The 21,779-nt window shown below is 40.0% G+C and overlaps 2 long non-coding RNA genes and 1 pseudogene across 2 annotated transcripts; 1 reads left to right on the top strand and 2 right to left on the bottom strand.

The window, feature by feature from the left end:
• Positions 1-1,753: 1,753 nt before the first annotated feature.
• Positions 1,754-6,258, bottom strand: LOC130543108 (uncharacterized). The gene is made up of 4 exons (XR_008958205.1): positions 5,029-6,258; positions 2,869-4,642; positions 2,698-2,760; positions 1,754-2,222 (listed from the first exon to the last, which is right to left on the bottom strand). It is a non-coding gene; the product is annotated as an uncharacterized LOC130543108 (long non-coding RNA).
• A 482-nt stretch (positions 6,259-6,740) lies between these two features.
• Positions 6,741-9,370, top strand: LOC113240800 (40S ribosomal protein S18-like; annotated as a pseudogene).
• A 6,403-nt stretch (positions 9,371-15,773) lies between these two features.
• Positions 15,774-21,561, bottom strand: LOC125281238 (uncharacterized). The gene is made up of 3 exons (XR_007188377.2): positions 19,886-21,561; positions 18,656-18,720; positions 15,774-17,823 (listed from the first exon to the last, which is right to left on the bottom strand). It is a non-coding gene; the product is annotated as an uncharacterized LOC125281238 (long non-coding RNA).
• Between the last annotated feature and the right edge of the window lie 218 nt (positions 21,562-21,779).

Genomic DNA, 21,779 nt, shown 5'->3' with positions numbered 1-21,779 from the left:
ACATGATGATGGTATAGGATAAATTCTTTGGATTATATATTATCTCTAAATAAGAACATGAAAAATCTAATTTTTACTATTAGGGTCAAATTAATGTCTTCACTGCATATATGCCAAAACAAGATAAATATGAGTCTCGAACATTAATTACATAGATACCTGAGAATAAAAAGGTCTCCAGTAAGTTAATGTCACATTATCTCATACGTGTATACTAGCAAAGAGCTGAACAAGACACGTGCAAACGAACAGGGTAACACAAGTATTAGAGACATCATCCTCACCTACATTCATACTGAAGATCGGGTGGTCTGCAATGCAATAAGATTCAGTTTATCATGTACCTGGTTAAGAGCAAGGTTCCATTAACAAACACTGTTAGGTTGACTGTGTTTTCTTGACAGGAAACTGAAGAAACACACAGGATAAATATGTTTAAGGACATGACTTATTCAACCAGAACACCTGCTAATCATCCTTTTCACTTCCTTTAGTGAAGAACTTATCGACTCTACCCTGATATTTGTATTAATTCAGGTCAACACCTTGGTCAGAAGAAAGCCATTGTGTCTTAACTGGATTCCTGCAAAAATACTGTGGTTACTACTGGGGTGGGAACTTGACAATTACAGATACAGTGAACTCACAACACTCACAGGGTTAAACAGGTTATCTCTAAAATGTAAAAAGTGTCAGGGTACAGTTGGTTAAGCATCTGACTCTTGGTTTTGCTCTGGTTGTGACCTCAGGATCGTGGGATCGAGCTCCTGCTCGAGACTCTCCCTCTGACCCTCCTGCACCCAGGCGCGCGTGCTCTCCCTCTCCCACTCTCTCTCAAATAAATAAATCTTTTAAAAAATGTAAAAAGTGTAAAGTCATGGTCACTAGATTTGGTAAGGACTATCATTTCTTACCTGAATACCTGCAACAAAATCATAGTAATGAGAGGTGTTAGGGCCACAATCCCTTACCTACATACAAGATCAGATGGTCTGTGCCGTGGTTCAGGCCCACATCATCACTTACCTCAGTACCTGCTATGTGCCTCATTTACCATGACTGATGCGCTCCCCATGATGTTTTAACGTGAACCTGAAAACACAGCATAGAAAACTTGTTCCATACACATTTTATTCTACCTGGATAACTGCAAGTTCTCTTGGTTAGTGTATTATTTTGGGACCCCCTTCAACAATCCTGGGCAATATGCAGAACTCAAAAGGTTAAATTCTAGTTAGATTTACCTTCATTTCTTGAGGAGATGCCTGCAAAGATACCACAGTCATTATCAAGAGTATGGAATATATGATAAATTACCTGGATAACGGACTATAGGTCCATTGGTAAAAACACATATTATCTCTGAACAAGGAGACAGTAAAATCTCATGCTAGTAGTGGTAGGAAAAAATTGATTTCTGAACTGTGTATATGCCAAAAAGATTAATATGAAGGTCTAGGAAACATTAATTACCTATATACCTGAAAATAAGAAACCTCTAATGATTTACTGTCACATCATCTCATATTTTTATACTAGCAAAGAACTTAATGGGACACCAGTAAAAAGCACAGTAACGCTGTGTTAGGGACACCATCCTCACACCCCTAAACATCCAAAGATCAGGTGGATCTACATTTTGGTAGAACCGATCTATCACATACCTGTTTACTAGCAAGGTCATAATGGTTGGAACCTTAAAAAAAAAAAACAACAAGTGTGTTGAAGGACATGATTTACTTTACCTGGAAAAAAAAAAGGTACCTACAAATAATCTTGGTTACTGCCATTATTAGGGAAACCATCATCATAACTGGATATTGGCAAAACTTCAAGATTAACACCATTACCAGAGACATAACCTTCTTGAGTATCTGTAGGAATCTCATAGACAAGACTGTGGTGTGGAACAGAAGGATGACTTACCTAGACACTTGTATCTGCCTCCATCACTGCTAAGTTTAAACACACATTGAATAGGAACTCTGCAGTACTAAGGGCTAATGATTACTACTAACATTGGTTGGGACAATATCATTTATTAATTGAACACATGCAGAAAAACATGCTATCACAAATGTTAGGACCATCCACACTAATCTAAATATTTGAAGATCAGATTGTTTGTAAGGTGCTTTAGGCTCATATCATCACTTACCTGGATGCAAGCAAAGTTCTGTTAATGGTCATTACGAGGTTTACCATGATTTCTTGACAGGAACCTGAAAATCACATTATGACAAAGGTGATTACAGACACGCTTTTCCTATCAGGACCCTGCAAATAACCTTGTTCAGTTTCATCATTGCTGGACCCATCAGCTCTACCTGGATTCTTGCAGTACTCCACCATCTACACCACTGTTAGAAACACCACCATCTCTTGAACGGTTATCAGCAAAAATACCATGGTTACTAGTGTGATGCACAACTCCATGATCATTACATGATACCCACAAACTGATCAACACTCAAAAGGTTAAACATAAATTTTCTCTAAAATAGATAACAGTATGATAACATGATTGTTAGAACTGGTAAAACATTATCATTTCTTACCGGCACACCTTAAAAAGAATCACATGGTAAAACAAGCTAAGGCAATCAACACCTTATACATTATTTACACACACACAGACACAGACACACACACACCATCAGAGGGTCCGATGTGGTAAAGATACACATCACTACTTACCTGCATACAAGAAACGTCCCCCATTAACGACCACTGTTAAGTGCTTCATGATCTTGAAGGAACCTGAAAAATAACATAATGATATGTGTGTAAAGGACTGTGACTTGCTGCAAGCAGAACACTTGCAAATAACCTTTGTCACTTCCACTATTATAAGAACATCAACTCTACCTGAACGCTTGCAGTACTCCAAGATCAAGACCATTGTTGTTACGTAAGACAATATTTCTTTATAGCACACCTGCAAGATTTCCGTGGTCACTGTTATGGCTGAGAACATCATGATTAATATCAGGATATGGCGATCCCTCAACACTCACAGGGTTAAACAAACACTTTCTTTTTTTTTTTCTTTTTTAAAGATTTTATTTGAGAGAGAGAGAGAGCGTGTGCGTGAGTGAGAGGGAGAGAGAATCTGAAGCAGACTCTGCACTGAGCACAGAGACTGATGTGGGGCTTGATCCCACAACCTGAGATCATGACCTGAGCTGAAACCAAGAGGCAGACGCTTAACTGACTGAGCCACCCAGGCACCCCAAACACACACCTTTTCTAAAACACAAAAAGTAAAAACTCAATGTTTCTAGAATTAGTAAGGACTATCAATTCCTACCTGAATACCTGCAAAGAAATCATGGTAACAACTCTTAGAGACACCATCATCACTTACCTAGCTGTCTAGAGATCAGATGGCCTGTGCTGTGGTTTAGGCTCACATCCTCCCTTACCTGCATACCAGCAACATCCCTGCCCCCATTAGTGACCGATGCTAAGTTCATCATGAGGTCTTGACAGGAATCTGGAAAACACATCCTGAAATTTGTGTTAATGGAAACAACTTTTTCTACCATGACACCTGCAAATAACATTGTTCACTTCATCATTATGAAACAAAGCAACTCTAGCTGGGTACTTGTAATTGAAAGTTAGCACCGATGTCAGGAAACCATCAGTGTTTGGACACTTCTAAATATCATATAGATAGTACGATAAAGGGGAATATAAGAAATACTTACATATATGTAATCCCTCAACACACTTCACAGCGTTCAGCATAAACTTTCCTGAAATATAAAAGTAAAAACTCATGTTTTCTAGAGTTGGGAAAGCCACCATTTCTTTCCTGAACACTTGCAAAAAAATCATGGTAACAAGAAGTGTGAGGACACATAATCATTTACCCACGTGTGTGAAAATCTGATAGTCTGTGCTGGGGCTCGGGCCCACATCATCACTTACCCCATACTACCAGTGTCTCACATGAACTACCCCTGAGAGACTGACCATGATGTCCTGAAATGAATCTAAAAAACACACTGTGGAAATTTTTTTGTTTACGTCTCATTTAACCCATGCACCTGCCAGTTCCCCGAGTCACTTGTATTGTTTTGGGATCCACCAACACTACCTGGGTACTTGCAGAACTCCAAGCTTAAAGCTAGGAAGAGACTGGTTCCTCTTTGAAGGGATATCTACAAAAAAGCCATGGTCAATAATGCTGTGATGGACAATAGGATACATTACCTGGATACCTGCATGTCCTTCCATCACCACCAGCTGTAAAAACACAGTAGTTCCAAACAAGGATACAAGTCTCGTTCTTACTAGTATTAGGGGAACACATTAATTTCTTAACAGAACACATGCCCAAACAATGTAAATATCAGGACCTTAAACATATTATTGCATAGGTATCTAAAAAAAAAAATGTCTCAAGTAAGTTAATGTCACATTATTCTATACCTGTGTACTAAGGAAGATCTTAAGAGAACATTTGCAAATAAACACAGTAATACAAGTGCTAGGGACACCATGCTCACTTACCTAGACACTGAAGATTAGATCGGTCTGCATTGTAGTAAGACCCACTTTAGCACTTACCTGGTTACAAGTAAGGATCCGTTAACAACCACTGTGATGTTCACTGTGTTCTCCCAACAAGAACCTGAAAAAGCACAAACAACAATATATTTGAAATGCAAATTATTCTATGGGGACACCTAAACATAACCTTTTCACTCCCATTACCATAGAACACATCAACTCTACCTAGGAAGTCTAGGGACTTCCATTACTCAGGTCAACACTGTTGTCAGTAGAGACCACCATTACTTGACTGGACATCTGCCTAATTCTGTGGTGACTACTGGGGTGTGAACTCCATGACAGCCACCTGTATGAGTGCAATCCCTTAACGCTAATAGGGTTATATCTTTTCTCTAAATATAAAAGCGAAAATTCATTGTTTTTATTACTGGTAAAGGCTACATCATTTCTTCCCTCAACACCTGCAACAATATAAGGTCACCAAGAGATTCTATCATCACTTACTCAGCGATCTGGAGATCAGATGGCTGGCCTGGGGTTCAGGGCCACAGCCTCTACTATCTGCATATTGGCATCATGCTCCCCGCTAATGCGCACTGCTGGGGTCATCGTGATGTCTTGACAGGAAGCTGGAAAACACACTGTGGCAAATGTGATTGGTACAAGTCCATTCTCACAGCCAGCTGCAAATTCCCTCGGTCCTTTGTATTACTTCGGGACCCATCAACAATGCCTGAATACTTGCAAAACTCCAAGGTCAGCCCCGAGTAAGAGAATCTCCCTCTCTTGAAGGAATGCCTGCAGAAATGCCATGGTCAGGAACACAGTGATGGACAATACAGTAAAGGGCCTGGATATCTGAAAGTCCCTCGATCAGTCCAAAACTCTCTATCTCTAAACAGTCATAAATTCTCAGGCATACTAACTAATTGTTAGGGACAACTTAATTTCTTAACTGCATACATGCCTAACACTAAGTTATTGTTAGAGCCTGAACAATATCACTAATCACACAGACTTCTGAAGATAATATCTCCCCGAGTTAATGTCACGTCATCTCACATCTGGTTACTAGAACCTTAACAGTTTATCTGCAAAAAGACGGTAACACAAATGTTAGCGACATCATTCTCACTTGCTTTGATAATCTGAAGATTAGATGGTCTTACCTGTAGTAAAACTCTCTTTAGCACTTAACTGGTTCCTAACAAGATTTTCTTAATGACCATTATTATGTCCAGATTGCTTGACAGGAACCTAAAAAAAAGACGTGCAGCAAATGTGTGTAAAGTAATGACCTGTCCTGCCAGGGCGTCTGTAGGTAATCTTGGTCCATTCCCTCCCTGTGGGAACCATCGACATTACCTGGATCCTGGCAGAACTTCAAGGTCAACACAGATATGAGACATATCATCACCTCTTGACCGACCACCTGGAAAAATCTTATAGGCAACACTGTGGTGTGGAACCTAGATGATTCACCTGCATGGATCTCGGTCACTACTGCTGTTAGACACACATTATATATAAACTCTGGGGGGGTTTAAATTTTTTTTTAAGTAAGCTCTAGGCCCAACGTGGGGCTTCAACTCGCAACCCAAGATCAAGGGTCACATGCTCCACCCACTGAGCCTTAATCCTGTAAGAGCTAATGCTTACTAGCATTGTTTGAGATACTACTTTTTACATGAATGCCTACCCAAAAAAACCCAAAACAAAACCATGGTTATACAAATGTTAGTGATGCTATCAACACTTACCTAGAAATCTCCAGATCAGAAGGTCTGGAGGGATGGTTGAGGCATATCAGCACTTACAGCAATACAAGCAATGTCGCTGATCAAAATCATTATGAAGTTCGCCACGATCTCCTGACAGGAACCTGAAAACCACACTGTGACAAGCCTGTCTATGGACACATATTTCCCACCAGGACACCTGCAAATAACCTCATCTCTGCCTGGATACCTGCGGTACTCCAAGGTCTGCACCACTGTTAAAAACACCGTCACCTTCTAACTGTTGTCAAGTAACGCACGGCTGCTACTGTGACACGGAACTCTGTAATCATTATGCAGATACCCAGAAATCACTCAGAACTCCCAGAGTTAAACAAATTTTCTCTGCAATAAGGAAAAGTACATGGTTACTGGTGTTGATAAGGATACTGTCGTTTCTAAACTTAAATACCTAAACAAACAGCAAGTGAGAAAAATATGGCGACCAAAAGTTTTGGCAAGCTAATATGACTTACTTATATGTGTATGAAAGTTAGATGGCTTGTGCTGTACTTTAGGCCCACTTCATCACTGACCTTGACACCAGCAATGTCCCATGCTACCTACCAATAATGGGCTTATCATAATGTTCTGACATGAACCTGAAAACCACATTGTGGAGAGTAAATCCTTCTTCTGCTATACCTGCAATTTCTCTTGGTTACTTGTGGAACTCTCAGGTGAAAGCTGAGGACATACCTTCCTCTCTTGATGGATACCTGCAAACATTCCATGGTCAATAACACTATGATAGACTACATAACAGAATACCTGGATCCCTCTGTCACCCCAAGTGTTAAACACACAGTATCTCTAAACAAGAATACAGAAAATCACATTCTTACTAGTGTTATTAGGGACACATTAATTTCTTAACAGAATACATCCCCAAAATAACATAAATATCACAGTCTCAAATGTTAATTACACAGATACCTGGGAATAAGAATGTCTCTAATAACATAATGTCATATCTCCTCATACCTGTATACTAACAAAGACCTTAACAGGATACCTGCAAACAAACGTGTTAACACCAATGTTAGTGACACCACCCTCACCTACCTTCATACTGAAAATCAGATGGTCTGGATTGTGGTAGAACCCACTTTACCACTTACCAGGTTAAGAGCAATGTTCCATTAACGAAAACTGTTAGGTTCACTGGGTTTTCTTGACAAGAACCTGAAGAAACACATAGGACAACTGTGTTTAAGTACACAACTTGTTCTACCAGAACACCTGCTAATAATCCTTTTCACTTCCATTATTATGGAACACATCAACTCTACTTTGATACTTGCATTACTTCAGGTCAACGCCTTTGTCACAAGAGACCATCATGTTTTAACTGGACTCCTGCAAAAATACCATGGTTACTATTGGCATGGGAACTCCTTGACAATTATAGATACAATCAAACGTCAACACTCACAGAGTTAAACATAAGCTATCTCTAAATGTGAGAAGTGTAAAGTCATAGTCACTAGATTTGGTAAGGACTCTATCATTTCTTACCTGAACACCAGCAACAAAATCACGGTAACAAGAAGTGTCAGGGACACAACCACTTACCTACATAATAGGATCAGAAAGAGTGAGCTGGGGGGCGCCTGGGTAGCGTAGTCGTTAAGCGTCTGCCTTCGGCTCAGGGCGTGATCTTGGCGTTATGGGATCGAGTCCCACATCGGGCTCCTCTGCTGGGAGCCTGCTTCTTCCTCTCCCACTCCCCCTGCTTGTGTTCCCTCTCTCACTGGCTGTCTCTCTGTCAAATAAATAAATAAAATCTTTAAAAAAAAAAAAAAAGAAAGAAAGAGTGAGCTGTGGTTTAGGCCCACATCATCACTTGCCTTGACAGCCCTATATGTCCCATTAAATATGACAGGGGAGCCTATTAATCAGGAGGTCTGCACGTAAACCTGAAAAACGCAATGTGGAAAATGTGTTCAGGACTTGCCTTGTTCTACCTGGTCTACTGCAGTTTCCATTGGTCAAGGGCATCCTTTTAAGACTCATCACCACCATCTGGATACTTGCAGCAGTCCAAGACTAAACCCTGGTAAGAGATACCTTCTTCTCTTAAAAGAGATACCTGCAAAAATTCCATGTTTAATATTGTGAAGATGGATGATATGATAGAATATCTGGATACCTGCTTATCCTTTTATCAGTACGAGTGTACAAAACACAATCTCTGAATAAGAATACAGTAAAATGTTGTGCTTACTCGTATTGTGAGGGACAAATTAATCTTACTGCATACAAGCCAAAAATATTGATAAGACTATTCAAAACATCATTAATGACATACATACCTGAGAATACGAAGGTCTATGAGTTAATGTGACGTCATCTCATACCTGTATAACAGCAAAGACTTTAGCATGATACCTGCAGAAAAAACACGCTAATGCTGTTCGGGACACCACCCTCACTTACCTGACATCAGAACATCTCAACCATGGTGCAACATCCACAATATCACATACCAGGTTACGAGCATTTCTAGGTTCACTGTAGCAGGACTAACTACCACAACCTGAAAAAACACAATTGACAAGTATATGACAAAAGTTGTTTTACTCTTCCACAGGAGGCCTACACGCCGCCTTCAGGGCTGCCGCCACATCTCTAGTGATCCCTGAGAAGTTTTGGCACGTTTTCTGAGTACTCAACACCAATATCGATGCGCGGCAGAAAGCACTGCAATTAAGGCTGTGGGGTGAAGATATGCTCATGTGGTGTTGAGGAAAGCAGACATCGATCTCCCCAGGAGCGCAGGAGAGCTCACTGAGGATGAGGCGGAATGTGTGATCACCATTATGCAAATCCGTGCCAGTAAGATCCCAGACTGGTTTTTGAACAGACAAAAGGACATGAAGGATGGAAAATATAGCCAGGTCCTGGCCAATGGTCTGGACAACGAACTTCGTGAAGACCTGGGGGGACTGAAGAAGATTTGGGCCCACAGAGGGCTGTGCCACTTCTGGGGACTTCGTGCCCGAGGCCAGCACACCAAGACCACAGGCTGCCACAGCCGCACTGTGGGGGTGTTCAAGAAGACATAAATCTGTAGGCCTTGTCTGTTAATAGTTTATACATAAAAAAAAAAAAAGCAAAAGTTGTTTCACCTGGGGAAAAAAAAAAGAATATAATTAACACTGGTTATTTCCATCATTAGAAAACCCACCAACACTACTTAGATCTTGGCAGAACTAGAACTTCAAGGTCAACACCACTGTTAGAGAAAGCATCATCTCCTGAGTACCTGTAAAAAATTTCATGCTCAATACTGTGGTGTGGAGCAGTACGATATCTTACCTGGACACCTGCATATCCCCATCACCACTAGGGTTAAAGACACATTACATCTAAACTTTAATTAATAGCGTGATTACTAGCATTTGTTGGGACCATGTCATTTCTTACCTGAATACCTGTAAATACAAAAACAAAAACATAGTCACAAAAAAGTTGGGAAATCCATCCACACTTACCCACATATCACATGGTTAGACTGTTTCTAGGGTGCTTGAGGCCAACACCATCACTTACCTGGATAAAAGCAAAGTCCTATTATTGATCATTATGGGGTTCACCATGATTTCTTGACAGGAACTTGAAAAAAATAAAGCAAAAAACACTGTGACAAATGGGTCTGTGGATTACCCTCTCTACCAGGACAAGGGAAATAATCTCGTGCACTTACATCATTGTAGGACCCATCAACTCTACTTGGGATCTTGCAGTACCCCAAGGTCTATGCCATCGTCAGACACCATCATGTTTTGATTGCTCACCTACAAAATACCATGGTAACTTGTGTGACCCACAACTGTTTATTCCATGAATAGCCATGAATCGCTAAATATTCACATAGTTATATGTAAATTTCCTCTAAAATACAAAAAAGTAGGATAATAGGTTTGCTAGAATTGGTAAAAACACTATCATTTCTGCCTGAATGCCTTAAAAATAAAATCCCCAAATGGTAAAACAAGTTCAAGCAATCAACAAAATTTAATGGAAATAGACTCATGAAGATCAGAGGGTCTGACGTAGTGAAAGTACACCTCATCAGATACCTGAATACCAGAAATGTCCCCCGACCCCCTTAACGACCATCATCAGATTCACTGAAGTCTTTTGACAGGAACCTGAAAAACACATGATATATGTGTAAAGGGACACAACTTGTTCTACCAGGATACCTGTAAATAACCTTGGTCACTTTACATTATGAGACATATCAACTCTACCTGAACACTTGTAGTACTCCAAGGTCAAAATCATCACTAGATAAGATAATATTTCTTCACGGGAGACCTGGAAAATTTTCATGGTTATTGCTGCGGTTGAGGACATAATGTTAATTACCTGGGTATGGCAATCCCTCATCACTCACAAGGTTAAGCAAAAATCTTTCCTAAAACACAAAAAGTAAAAACTCATGGTTTCTAGAATTAGTAAGGACTATCAATTCCTACCTGAATACCTGCAAAGAAATCATGGTAACAACTTTTAGAGACACCATCATCACTTACCTAGCTGTCTAGAGATCAGACGGCCTGCGCTATGGTTTAGGCCCACAATCTCGCTTACCCGGAAACATACCAGCAATGTCTGCCATTAACATCAATGCTAAGTGCATAGCGAAATCTTTTTCAGGTTGCTGTCCAGACATGATGAGATCTACGTTAAAGGTCAACACCACTGTTAGAGAAAGCATCATCTCCTGAGTACCTGTAAAAAATTTCATGCTCAATACTGTGGTGTGGAGCAGTAGGATATCTTACCTGGACACCTGCATATCCCTGTCACCACTAGGGTTAAACACACAGTATGTCTAAACTTCAAATAATTAATAGCATGGTTACTAGCATTTGTTGGGACTGTGTCATTTTATGACCTTTTTCTAGCAAGGTATCTGCAAATAAGCTGGTCGCACCATCATTATGGGACACACCAACTTTACCTGGGTATTTTCGGTAATCAAAGATCAACACTGATGTCAGATAAAATCAGCCCTACTTCACTGGACACCAACAGAAAACCCATGGGTAGTACTGTGGTGGAAGACACCATGATAAATAGCTGGATATGTGCTATCCTTCAACACTCACAGGGCCAAACAAACTTTTTCTAATATGAAAAGTGAATGTATCTAATGAGTTAATGTCACATCATCCCATATCTGTAAACTAGTGAAGAACTTAACAGGAAACTTACAAAAAAGTATGGTACGCTGTGTTAGAGACACCGTCCTCACTCACCCAGATAGCTGATGATCAGATTTCCGTCCTGAGATAAGACTCACTTTCTCACATGCCTGGTTACCAGCAAGCTCCTCCTGACAACCACTGTCTGCTTCACTGTGATGTCATGACTGCACAGAACTTTGAGAAACATGCTCAACAAATGTGTTGTTGCAGGACACAACTTGTCTACCCACGGAAAGAAATAGTACATTTGCAAATAATCTTGGTCACTTCCATCATTAGGGGAAGCATAACACAGCATGGATTTTGGCAGAACTTTAAGGTCAACACCACTGTTACACACACTAACTGTCTTCTAGGAGTACTCGTAGAAATCTCATGGTCTATACTTGATGTGCAACAGCAGAAGTTACCTGGACCTGCATATCCCTTTATCACTACTAACATTAAACACACATTGTATCTAAATCTAAAAAATAAATAAAAAGGGCATATACTTACTAGCACTGGTTGGGACAGTATCATTTTTTAACTGGATACCTGCAGGGAAACATGGTAACAGAACAGTCAGGAACACCACCCACAGTTACCTACATATCTGAAAATCAGTTTGTGGGACCCTGAAGGCCCATATCATCACTTACCTGAATACAAGCAAAGTCCCATCAATGATCACTTTGAAATTTACCATGACCTCTTGATGGTAATTTAAACAACACTCTGAAAAATGTGCCTATGGGCCCTCCTTTGCTACTAGAAGGACAGTGCAAATAATCCTGTTCATTGCCATCACTGCAGGACCCATCAGATCTTTCTGGATTGTTGCAATACTTCAAGGTCCATGCCAAAGGTAAGATACACCATCATCTCTCCCTGCTCACATGCAAAAACACTAACATTACTACCATACCACACCACTCCACGATTATGGGTATTCACGGCATAATTCGCCTAATACTCACATGACTAAATACAAATTTTCTCTGAAACAGAAACAGTGGAACAGCATGGTTACTACAACTGGTAAAATGCCATCATTTCTTACCTGATTATCTGAAAAAACAAAAACAAAAACAAAAACAAAACAACACCCATGGCAAGTTTAGTCAATCAACAACACTTATCTAGGTATGTGAAGGTCAGATGACTTGAAATGGTGTAGGTGGACATCATCACTTACCTGGGGAACAGAAATGTCCGCAGAGAGTGACTAGTGCTAGGTTCATCATCATCTCTTGACAGGAACCTAAAAAAGACATTATGATATATGTGTAAAGGACACAGCTCATTCTAACAGGACACCTATGAATAAGCGTGGTCATTTCCATCATTATGAAAGCATCAACTCCACCTGAATATCTGTAGTACCCCAAGTTCAAGACCATTGTCAGGTAATACAACTTTTACAGGACACCTACAAAATTCCCATGATCACTACTGTGGTTGAGATAGAATGACCAATACCTGATACATATAATCCCTCATTACTCAGAGTTAGACAAGAATTTTCTCTAAAAACTGAAAACTCATGGTTTCAAGAATTAGTAAGGAATCTATCATTTCTTACCTGAAGTCATGGTAATAACATGTATTAGGGACAAAGAAGTCATGGTAATAACATGTATTAGGGACACCATCATCACTTACCTAGCTATCTGAAGATCAGATGGTCTGCACTGTGACTTAGGCCCACATCATCACTTATTGTGACATCAGCAATGTCCCCACCATTGATAGGCTCACTGTGATGTATTGATAGGAGTCTGAAAAAAAAACACTATAGAAAATATTTTTGGTGCATATCTCATTCTACCTCTATACATGCAGATTCCCTTGATCACTGTATCATTTCAGGAACCATCAACACTACCTAGATACTTAGAGAACTCCAAGGTCAATCCTTGAAGAGACACCTCCTTCTCTTCCAGGTATACCTGCGACAATTCCACAGTCAATGAAGTAGTGAAGGACAATATGATAAATTACCTGGGTATCTGCAAATCTGTCTACTATGTTAAGTACACATTAACTCTAAACAAGAACACACTCACACAAAGTCTTATTCTTATCAGTATTATAAGGGACAAATTAAACTCTTAACTAAATACATGCCAAAAACAAAGTAAATTTAAGAGACTTGAAATCATAAATTTGTAGATATCTTAATATAGAAAGGTCCTTAGGGGAACCTAGCTGGCTCAGTTGGTGGACCATGTGACTCTTGATATCAGGGTTCTAAGTTCGAGCCCCACGTTGGGTGCAGAGATTACTTAAAAAATAAAATCTTTAAAAAAGGGACGCCTGGGTGTCTCCATTGGTTAAGCAGCTGCCTTCAGCTCGGGTCATGATCCTGGGGTCCTGGGATTAAGCTCCATGTCGGGCTCCCTGCTCAGCAGGGAGTCTGCTTCTCCCTTTGCCTCTGCCCCTCCCCCCTGCTCATGTCCACGTGCTCTCTCTCAAATAAATAAAATCTTTAAAAAAAAAAAAAACTTAAAAAAAAAATAAATAAATAAAGGCCCATGGCACCTGGGTGGCTCAGTCAGTTAAGCGTCTGACTCTTGATTTCTGCTCAGGTCATGATTTCGGGATCATGGGATTAAGCCCTAAGTGGGGCTCCATACCCAGGGGGCTCTGTGCTTGAGATTCTCTCTCTACCTCTGCCCCTCCCTCCCCCACTCACACGCTCTAAAACAAATAAGTAAATCTAAAAAAAAAAGTCTTTAATCAGTTAATATCACATCATCTCATACCTGCATGCTAGTAAAGATCTTAACCTGATACCCACAAAAATCTAAAAAAAATACACATTAACACAAATGTTAAGGATATCATCCTCACTTACCTAGATGCTCAAGTTCTGACGGTCTTTATTGTAGTAGCATTCACTTTAACACTTACCTGGTTACTGGCAAGATTGTGTTAAAAACCATTTTAAGTTCACCCTGTTTTCTTAACAGGAACCTGAAGAAACACATACAAATGAGTTTAAGATACAATATGTTCTACCAAGACACCTGCACCTATCCTTGTTTACTTCCATTATTATGGAACACATCAACTCCACCCACATTTTCACACCAATTCAAAGTCAACAGTGTTGTCAGCAGAGACTAACATTACTTGACTGGATACCTGGAAAAATCCTGTGGTTACCACTGTGGTGACACTCCACTAGTTACCTAGATAGTATCGACTCCTCAATACTTACAGGATTAAACATAGATTTTCTCTAAAATGTGGGAAGTGTAAACTCATGTTTATAAGAATTGGTAAGGACTCTACCATTTCTTACCTGAACACCTGCAACAAAATCACGGTAACAAGAAGTGTTAAGGACACCATCATCACTTACCTAATTGTGTGACGATCAGATGGTCTGTGTTTGTGGTTTAGGCCCACATCACTTACCTCATTACCTGCTATGTGCCTCCTTCACTACCACTGACAGGCTCACAATCACGGTCTTAACAGGAACCTAAAAAACATGCTATGGAAAGTGTTCAGTACACATCCTATTTTACCTGGACACCCACAGAATTCCCTTGGTCATCTGTATCATTTTGCAACTCACCAAGGTCACCTGAATAACTGTAGAACTCTGAGGTTAAAGTCTCATATGAGATACCTTCCTTTCTTGAAGGGATAGCTGCAAAAAACAAATTTGTTGGGGACACCATCTTTATCTAGATACTGAAAATCAGATGGTCTGCATTGTAATAAGACCCACTTTATCACTTACCTGGTTACTAGCAATGTCGAATAATGACCATTGCTAGATTCACTGTGATTTCTTGACTGGAACCTGAAAAACACGTGCAATGATTATGTTTAAGAACACAACTTCTGGGGCGCCTGGCTGGCTCAGTTCGTTGGGCATCTGACTCTTGATTTTGCTCAGGTCATGATCTCAGGGTCATGGGATTGGCCTCACATCAGGCTCTGTGCTCATTGTGGAGTCTAGTTGAGATTCTCTCTTTCCCTCTGCCCCTCCACTCCTCTCTCTCTCTCAAAATAAATAAATCTTAAAAAAACAAAACAAAAACACAACTTGTTTGAGGTGCCTGGGTGGCTCAACCAGTTAAGCATCCAACCCTTGATCTCAGCTCAGGACTTGATCTCAGGGTCGCAAGTTCAAGTCCTGTGTTGGGCTCCACACTCCCCCCCCACCCCCAAAAAAGAACACAACTTGTTCTACAATGACTCCTACAAATAATCTTGGTCACCTTCATTACTGGGGAAGTTTCAACAGTACCTCAATCTTGGCAGAACTTCAAAGTTGACACTGTTAGAGACGCCATCATTTCTTTACCAAGTACCTGTAGAAACCTCCTGGTCAGTAGCATTTGGTATTGACTAGTAGGATAACCTGAACGCTTGTTTATCCCTGTCCCTTCTATATATAAACATACATTATATCCAAACTCTAAAATACCAAAGACTAATGCTTACTAGCATCAGTTGGGACAGTATCATTTCTTACCTGAATACCTGCCCCCCCCCAAAAAAGTAACACAAATATTAGGGACATCGTCCTCATTGACCTCAATATCTGAAGATCACCTGATCTTTAAGAGGCTTAAGGCCCGTATCAGTACTTACTGAGATACATGCAAAGTCTCTGTTAATGATGATGACCAGGTTCACTATGATCTCTTGACTGGAACCTGAGAAACACATTGTGAGAAATGTTTATCTAAGGACACACATCTTCCATATGGACACCTGCAAATAACCACCTTCACCTCCATCATGGCAGGATCCATCACCTAACTGGGTTTTTGCAATATTCAAGGTCTACCTATATTGAAAGACACCATCATCTCCTGACTACACACCTATAAAATACCATGGCTACAATTGTGAGGCAAAATTTCAGGGTAATTACCTGGATGAATGCAAATTACTCAATACTCACATGATTTCACGTACATCTTCTGTACAATATGACAGCAGGATAACATGGCTGTTAACACTGACAAAACATTATTATTGCTTAAGAACTCGCATGATAAAACAGGTCTGGGCAATCCAACATCATTCAGCCAGATATATAAAGATCAGATGGTCTGTGAGGTGTATATCATCACTTACCTACATACCAGAGATGTCCCCGTTACTGACTTATGATTCATCATGGTATCTTGATAAGAACCTGAAAAACACTTTGTGAAGTATGTATTATGGGATACAACTTTTTTTTTTTTTTTTTGCCAGAACATCTGCAAATAACCATGGACACTCTACCAAGCACATCATGTCTACCTGGATACTTGGATTAATTCAAGGTCAACACCACAGTCAGGTAACACCATCATTTCATAACATAAAAACTGTAAAAATCCCACGGTTACTAATTGGGGGCAGGACACCATGACATTTACCTGGATACACACAATCCCTCAACACTCACAGAGTTAAATTTTTCTCTTAAAAATAAAATGTGAAAACCAACGGTTACAAGAATTGGTTTGGAACCTATCCTCTATTAATTGAATACTTGCAAGCATTATGTTAACAAGAACTGTTAGAGATACCCATCCCTTCTTACCTATGTATATGAAGATCAAATGATCTGTGCTGTGGTTTCGGCCCACATTGTCACTTACCTTGATAACAGCAATATCCCCTGTAAACTCATCATTGATAAGCTCACCGTGAGGTCTTGACATGAATCTGAAAAACATATTGTGAAAAATGTGTTTGGTGTGTGACTCATTCTATCTCTATACCTACAAATTCCTTTGGTCATTTGTATCATTCAGGACCCACCAAGGTTACCTGGTTACTTGCAGAAGTCCAAAGTCCAAGGTTAAACTTTAGAAAAAGACATCTTCCACTTCTGGAGAGATGCCTGCAAAAGTCCCATGGTCATTGAGGTGTGATGGAGAATAGGATAAATTACCTGGATGCCTATGTATCTCCTTACAAATGTTAACTACACATTAGTTCCAAAGAGAATACTGTAAAATCTCATGCTTACTAATATTGTTACGAACAAATTTCTTAATAGCATACATAATAAGAGAAATTAATATGCATTTCTACATCAATTGTCTAGATGCCTGAAATAAAGAAGGTCTCAATGTCACATAGTACGATACTTGTATACTAGCAAAAACATTAATGCGATACTTGCAAAAAACATGGTAATACAAGGGTTATGAACATTATCCTCACTTACCTTGGTATTCGAAGGTCAGATGGTCTGTACTGTGCTCAGACCCACATTATCACTTACCCGGTTAAGAGCAAAGTCCTGTTAATATCCACTGAGAGCTTAACTGTGATCTCTTGACTGAAACCTGAAAAAAAAACATGTAACAAAAGTGTTTAAGGACACAACTACTTCTACCAGGATACCTGCAAATAACCTTGATCACTTCTATCATTATGGGACACATCAACTCCCTCTAGACACTTACAGTACTCCCAGATTAATAACCACTGTCAGATTAAGACCATCATCTGGTGACTTTATACCCGCAGAATTCCCATGGTTACCTGTGTTGTGGAACACCATGATTGTTACCTCACTCTCAGGGTTAAATGTAAATTTTCTCTCAAATATCAAAAGTGAAAACTTGGGGCACCTGTGTGGCTCAGATGGTTACGCATCTGCCTTTGGCTCAGGTCATGATCTCCTGGTCCTGGCATTGAGCCCCATATTGGGCTCCCAGCTCAGCAGGGAGTCTGCTTCTCCCTCTCCCTTTGCCTCTCCCTCTGCTTGTGCTCTCTCTCTCAAAATGAGTAAATAAAATCTTTTTTTTTAAGTGAAAACTTGTAGTTTCTAGAATGTAAAGACTCTACATTTTCATACCTGAATTGCATACAATCAAAATATGATAAATATTACTGAAACCATCATTGCTTACCTACATTTCTTTTCTTTTTTTTTTTTTAAGATTTTATTTATTTGTCAGAGAGAGCGAGAGCACAAGCAGGGGGAGCAGCAGGCAGAGGGAGAAGCAGGCTCCTCACTGAGCAAGGAGCCCAAAGCGGGCCCAGGACTCTGGGATCATGACCTAAGCCGAAGGCAGAGGCTTAACCAACTGAGCCACCCAGGTGTCCCAACTTACCTACATTTCTGAAGGTCAGCTGGTCTGTGCTGTGGTTTAGGCCCACATCATCACTTACCTGGACATCAGCAATGTCCTCATTAATGAGCACTGTTAGGGTCATTGTGAGGTCTTGACAGGAACCTAGAAAACATAAAGTATGTGTCAAAGGATACCGTTTATTCCATCGGGATACCTGTAAATAACCTTGTTGACTTCCATCATTATGGGACATATTAACTCTACCTGGATACTAGCAGTATTCCAAGGTCAACATTTTTAGGTAAGACCATTATTTCCTAATTGTACACTTGCAAAAATCGCATGGTTCCTGCTGTGGTGAGGAACACCATCATTATCTGTATACCTGCCATCTCCTAACACTTGGTCCATTGTTTAGGGACCCATCAATGACACCTGGATTTTGCAGAATTTCTAGGTCAAATCCTAGTAAAAGACATCTTCCTCTCATGGAGGCATACCTGTAGAAATCCCATGGTTAATAACATAATGTTGAAGAATATGATAAATTAACTGGATACCTGCATATCTATCTACCACTAGGCAAATTAAATACATGTTACCCTTAAACAAGAATTCAGTAAAATTTCATGCTTACTAGTACTGTTAGGAACAAATTCTTTTTTTTTTTTAAAGATTTTATTTATTTGAGTGGAAGGGGGGGAGAGTGCGTGCATGAGCAGGGGGAGGGGCAGAGGGAGAGGGAGAAGCAGATTCCCCTGCTGAGCAGGGAGCCTGACTCAGGGCTCCATCCAGGACCTGGGGACCACAATGCAAGCCAAAGGCAGATGCTCAACGGACTGAGCCACCCAGGTGCCAGGACAAATTCATTTTTAACTACATACATGCCCATAATGGTTTTAACATAAGAGTCTTGACAACATCATTAATTAGATTCTGGAAATAAGAATGTCTTTGGTGAGGGGCACCTGAATGGCTCAGTTGGTCGAGCAGCTGACTTGATTTCAGCTCAGGGTTGCGAGATCAAGTCCCATGTTGGGCTCCATGCTCAGCGGGGAGTCTGCTTAAGATTCTCTCTCCCTCTCCTTCTGCCCCTCTCCTCTCCTCTAAAATAAATAAATAAATCTTTAAAAAATAAAAAAGAACATCTTCAATGAGTAAATATTATATCATCCCATACCTGTATTCACTAAGGAAGACCTTAATGGGAAACCCTCAAAGAAACAAAACCCAAAAAACATGGGGATACAAGTGTTAGGGTTGCAATCCTAATTTCCTGATTTCTGATTATTAGCTGGTCTGTAGCACAACATACATCATCACTTACCTGGATACCTGGAAAGCCCCGTTAATGAACACTTTTACATGCCCCATGATCTCTACCCTGGAACCTAAAAAACAAAAAAAAAACAAAAAAAAAAAACAAAACATGTGGCAAGTGTGCTTAAGGATGCAATTTGTTCTACAGGATCATGACATATAAATAATCTTGGGCACTTCCATCACTAGGGAACTATCAGCACTACTTGGTTCTTGGCCTAACTCCAAGGTCAACAACATTCTTAAAAGACACCATTATCTCTTGACTGAGCATCTCTAAAAATCTCATGGTCATTACTGTGGTGAGAAACAGCAGAATATCTTCATGCAAAAAAACCATGACACAAATTTTAGGGACTCCATCCTTACTTACAGAGATAACTAAAGATCTGGTCTGTTGTGTGCTTAAGGCCTGTACGGCCACTGGACACCAGCAAGATCCCTGTAAACAACCTTGGTGAACTTCACCATGTTGTCTTGATTGAAACTTGAAAAACACATTGTTACAGATATTTCTGCCTATACATCTTTTCCCTCTTGGACACGTGTAAATTAAACAGGTGGCTTCCTTCATCGCAGGATCCGTCAGTTCTACCTGGATACTTGTTCTATATTCCATTGTCTATACCTTTGTGAGCAGCAATATCTTTGTCCCCTGGACACTTGCAAAAATCCCATGATTACTACTATGGTGGAGAACACATTGTAAGTACTTGGATACAGCAATCCTTCAACACTCTGATACACATCTCTACACACGAATACAGCAAAATCGCATGCTTACTATTAGGGACAAGTTTGTTACCTACCTACCTGTCAAATATGTCAGTATAAGAGTTCTTGATGCCATTATTAATTACCTAGATATCTGAAAATAAGAAGGTCTCTAATGTGTACCTCTCATGTTATCTCTTACCCATATACTAGAAAAGTTCTTACCTGATACCTGAAAAAATCAAAACATGGTAACGCAAGTGTTAGGAACAGCATCGCTGACCTAGATTTGTGAAGATCAGATGGTTTGTAGTGTGGAGGACCCACGTCATTACTTACCTGAATTATCACCAAAACCCCAGGTTTTAGACCATTATTATGATCTCTTGACAGGAGTTTGAAAAACACATTATGAAACGTGTTAAAGGAGACTTTGTCTTCAGGAGATCCGCAAATAACCTGGGTCACTTCTATCATTATAGGACATAAAAACTCTACCTGCTATTGGTAGTACTCCAAGATCAACACCATTGTCAGATAAAACCATTATTTCTTGACCAGACGCCTACAAAAATCCCATGGTTTGTATTGTGGTGAGGAACACCATGATAATCACCTAGATATGGTAGTTAAACAACAATTAACACCCATAGCTTTAAACATACATTTTCTCAAAAATGTAGAAAGAATTCATGATTTCTAACATTGGTAAGGATTCTATTATTTCTTACCTCAATACCTGCAAAACAAACATAGTAACAACAATGGTTAAGTCATCACTGAACTTTTCCCCCCACCCCTTGATTGTTGCCAATTTTGTTTTGCGCATTTGTGTCGATGTTTAGTTTACAAGTTTGGGGGCCCTGTAGTTACATAATTTGCTTTGAGAAGTGCACTTAAAACACAATTTTCTATTGTTTAAGGCTGCATTCACCCCAAAATTACCTCAGGTAATTTTTGATGTTGTATCTGTGGACAAAGCGAATAGTGGCTTTTTATTTTTATTTTATTTTTTTTTTTTAAAGATTTTATTTATTTATGTGACAGAGAGACAGCCAGCGAGAGAGGGAACACAGCAGGGGGAGTGGGAGAGGAAGAAGCAGGCTCCCAGCGGAGGAGCCCGATGTGGGACTCGATCCCGGAACCCCGGGATCACGCCCTGAGCCGAAGGCAGACGCTTTAACGAC

The sequence above is a fragment of the Ursus arctos genome, chromosome X (genome assembly GCF_023065955.2).
Source record: "Ursus arctos isolate Adak ecotype North America chromosome X, UrsArc2.0, whole genome shotgun sequence".
In the NCBI taxonomy this organism is placed as follows: domain Eukaryota; kingdom Metazoa; phylum Chordata; class Mammalia; order Carnivora; family Ursidae; genus Ursus; species Ursus arctos.
Note: the sequence above shows the minus strand (reverse complement) of the source record. Positions and strands in the feature narration are given on the sequence as shown.